This window comes from Nerophis ophidion, linkage group LG26 (genome assembly GCF_033978795.1).
Source record: "Nerophis ophidion isolate RoL-2023_Sa linkage group LG26, RoL_Noph_v1.0, whole genome shotgun sequence".
NCBI classification, from domain to species: Eukaryota; Metazoa; Chordata; class Actinopteri; order Syngnathiformes; family Syngnathidae; genus Nerophis; species Nerophis ophidion.
Window position 1 is genome coordinate 35,527,999 of NC_084636.1, and position 4,151 is coordinate 35,532,149.

The 4,151-nt window shown below is 41.8% G+C and overlaps 1 protein-coding gene across 3 annotated transcripts in view; it reads right to left on the reverse strand.

The window, feature by feature from the left end:
- Positions 1–209: 209 nt before the first annotated feature.
- Positions 210–4,151, reverse strand: part of LOC133543353 (desmoglein-2.1-like) — a 61,974-nt gene continuing 58,032 nt past the window's right edge. For all 3 annotated transcript variants that reach the window (XM_061887883.1, XM_061887882.1, XM_061887881.1), the window contains one exon: positions 210–4,151. This exon is cut by the window's right edge. The gene's annotated coding sequence lies outside the window, so the exon portion shown is untranslated.

Sequence of the window (4,151 nt, forward strand, 5' to 3'; positions counted from 1 at the left end):
TTTTATTTACAATAACAATAATATAATAATGATATTCAACACCTGTCCAGTCTCATTTCAAACGAGCATGTTTACATACTTTTATTTACAATAACAATAATAATAATGATATTCAACACCTGTCCAGTCTCATTTCAAACGAGCATGTTTACATACTTTTATTTACAATAACAATAATAATAATAATGATATTCAACACCTGTCCAGTCTCATTTCAAACAAGCATGTTTACATACTTTTATTTACAATAACAATAATAATAATAACGATATTCAACACCTGTCCAGTCTCATTTCAAACAAGCATGTTTACATACTTTTATTTACAATAACAATAACAATAATAATAATAATGATATTCAACACCTGTCCAGTCTCATTTCAAACGAGCATGTTTACATACTTTTATTTACAGTAATAATAAGAATATTCACCACCTGTCCAGTCACATTTGAAACAATCATATTTATATATATTTATTTACAATAATAATAATAATATTCACCACCTGTCCAGTCACATTTGAAACCGTCATATTTATATATATTTCATGTAAGATATTTATGTATTTTTATGTAAGATATTTACAATAATAATAATAATAATTTTCACCAGCTGTCAAGTCACATTTTAAACAATCATAAAGAACGCCGGACTTTGTTATTATGCAGTTGAGCCTGAGAGGTGAGACAAGGTGTGGCGTTGATGCACCAACAGGTGTGTCCATGTGCGCTTTAGTGAGAGACCAACGGCAGGTGAAATATGACCTCCCACATAAGTCACATGCTTATGTTTGGATCTCTGACTGCCAACTTCTGCACGGCTGTAGAGGACGTCCTATTTACTCACCATTCCAAACCCATATTGATGCCTCCGCCGATACAGGTGCTCAACCGATACGGTGTCGACACCAGTCGTACATTCTTTTGCTATTTTCGGTCACAGGGAGAAAATCATTAGCCACTAAAATCACCCACCAAGGAGCGCCTCAGAAAACACCATAAGGTGCCACCATTAGGGGCCGCCATAAGGTGTTGCCATAAGGTCTTGTCATAAAGTTCCGCCATAAGGTCTTGCCATAAGGTGCCACCATTAGGGGCCGCCATAAGGTGTTGCCATAAGGTCTTGTCATAAAGTTCCGCCATAAGGTCTTGCCATAAGGTGCCACCATTAGGGGCCGCCATAAGGTGTTGCCATAAGGTCTTGTCATAAAGTTCCGCCATAAGGTGTTGCCATAAGGTGCCACCATTAGGGGCCGCCATAAGGTGTTGCCCTAAGGTCTTGTCATAAAGTTCCGCCATAAGGTGTTGCCATAAGGTGTTGCCATAAGGTGTTGCCATAAGGTCTTGTCATAAGGTTCTGCCATAAGGTGTTGCCATAAGGTGTTGCCATAAGGTCTTGTCATAAGGTCTTGTCATAAGGTGTTGCCATAAGGTGTTGCCATAAGGTGTTGCCATAAGGTCTTGTCATAAGGTTCTGCCATAAGGTGTTGCCATAAGGTGTTGCCATAAGGTCTTGTCATAAGGTCTTGTCATAAGGTTCTGCCATAAGGTGTTGCCATAAGGTGTTGCCATAAGGTCTTGTCATAAGGTCTTGTCATAAGGTTCTGCCATAAGGTTCTGCCATAAGGTGTTGCCATAAGGTTCCGCCATAAGGTCTTGCCATAAGGTGTTGCCATAAGGTGTTGTCATAAGGTTCTGCCATAAGGTGTTGCCATAAGGTGTTGCCATAAGGTGTTGCCATAAGGTGTTGTCATAAAGTTCCGCCATAAGGTCTTGCCATAAGGTGCCACCATTAGGGGCCGCCATAAGGTGTTGCCATAAGGTCTTGTCATAAAGTTCCGCCATAAGGTCTTGCCATAAGGTGTTGCCATAAGGTCTTGTCATAAGGTTCTGCCATAAGGTGTTGCCATAAGGTGTTGCCATAAGGTGTTGCCATAAGGTCTTGTCATAAGGTGTTGCCATAAGGTCTTGTCATAAGGTGTTGCCATAAGGTGTTGCCGTAAGGTGTTGCCGTAAGGTGTTGCCATAAGGTGTTGCCATAAGGTGTTGCCATAAGGTGTTGCCATAAGGTGTTGCCATAAGGTCTTGTCATAAGGTGTTGCCATAAGGTGTTGCCATAAGGTGTTGCCATAAGGTGATGCCATAAGGTGTTGCCATAAGGTGTTGCCATAAGGTGTTGCCATAAGGTGATGCCATAAGGTGTTGCCATAAGGTGTTGCCATAAGGTGTTGCCATAAGGTGATGCCATAAGGTGTTGCCATAAGGTGTTGCCATAAGGTGCCGCCATTAGGTGCCGCCATAAGGTTCCGCCATAAGGTGTTGCCATAAGGTGTTGCCACAAGGTGTTGTCATAAGGTGTTGCCATAAGGTGTTGCCATAAGGTGTTGCAATAAGGTGTTGCCATAAGGTGTTGCAATAAGGTGTTGCCATAAGGTGTTGCCATAAGGTGTTGCCATAAGGTGTTGCCATAAGGTGCCACCATAAGGTGCCACCGTAAGGTGTTGCCATAAGGTGCCACCATAAGGTGTTGCCATAAGGTGTTGCCATAAAGTGCCACCATAAGGTGTTGCCATAAGGTGCCACCATAAAGTGCCACCATAAGGTGTTGCCATAGTGCCACCATAAGTTGTCACCATAAGGTGTTGCCATAAAGTGCCACCATAAGTTGTCACCATAAGGTGTTGCCATAAGGTGCCGCCATAAAGTGCCACCATAAGGTGCCGCCATAAAGTGCCATCATAAGGTGCCGCCATAAAGTGCCATCATAAGGTGTTGCCATAAAGTGCCGCCATAAGGTGTTGCCATAAGGTGCCACCATAAGTTGTCACCATAAGGTGTTGCCATAAGGTGCCACCATAAGTTGTCACCATAAGGTGTTGCCATAAAGTGCCACCATAAGTTGTCACCATAAGGTGTTGCCATAAAGTGCCACCATAAGTTGTCACCATAAGGTGTTGCCATAAAGTGCCACCATAAGTTGTCACCATAAGGTGTTGCCATAAAGTGCCACCATAAGTTGTCACCATAAGGTGTTGCCATAAAGTGCCACCATAAGTTGTCACCATAAGGTGTTGCCATAAAGTGCCACCATAAGTTGTCACCATAAGGTGTTGCCATAAAGTGCCACCATAAGTTGTCACCATAAGGTGTTGCCATAAAGTGCCACCATAAGTTGTCACCATAAGGTGTTGCCATAAAGTGCCACCATAAGTTGTCACCATAAGGTGTTGCCATAAAGTGCCACCATAAGTTGTCACCATAAGGTGTTGCCATAAAGTGCCACCATAAGTTGTCACCATAAGGTGTTGCCATAAAGTGCCACCATAAGTTGTCACCATAAGGTGCCACCATAAAGTGCCAGCATAAGTTGTCACCATAAGGTGCCACCATAAGTTGTCACCATAAGGTGTTGCCATAAAGTGCCACCATAAGTTGTCACCATAAGGTGTTGCCATAAAGTGCCACCATAAGTTGTCACCATAAGGTGTTGCCATAAAGTGCCAGCATAAGTTGTCACCATAAGGTGCCACCATAAGTTGTCACCATAAGGTGCCACCATAAAGTGCCAGCGTAATGCATGATTGATAATCCCATTTCTTTCCTCTCCCTCTGCAGCCTCCACCAATCAACTCACTTTGATACGTTTGCTTCTCCCGACCTTTGGATAGCAGAAATGATGTTTAAATTATGTTTAAATGATGTTTAAATGATGTTTAAAAAGAGGCATAAAGATTTTAAGATGGTGACGGTTGGACCCGAACCCTAACCCTGATTCACTTCATTGTTTTCAAATAAAAACAACTCGGAAGGCAACTGTTAGTACTTTGAATTAAACTTATAGCACTTTTAAGTCAACTGCTAGCACTTTAAGTCAACTTTTAGTACTTTGAGTCGACGGATAGCCCTTTCAAGTCAACTGTTTGCACTTTCAGTCGACCATTAGCACTTTTAAAGTCAGCTTTTAGCACTTTTGGTCAACTGTTGGCACTTAAGGTCAACTGTTTGCACTTTTAAGTAATCAGTTAGCACTTCAAGTCAACTGTTGGTATTTTTAAGTCAACTTTACGTCATTTGTTTGCACTTTTAAGGCAAGTGTTAGCACTTTTAAGTCAGCTGTTAGGACTTTACATCAACTGTTAGCACTTGCAGT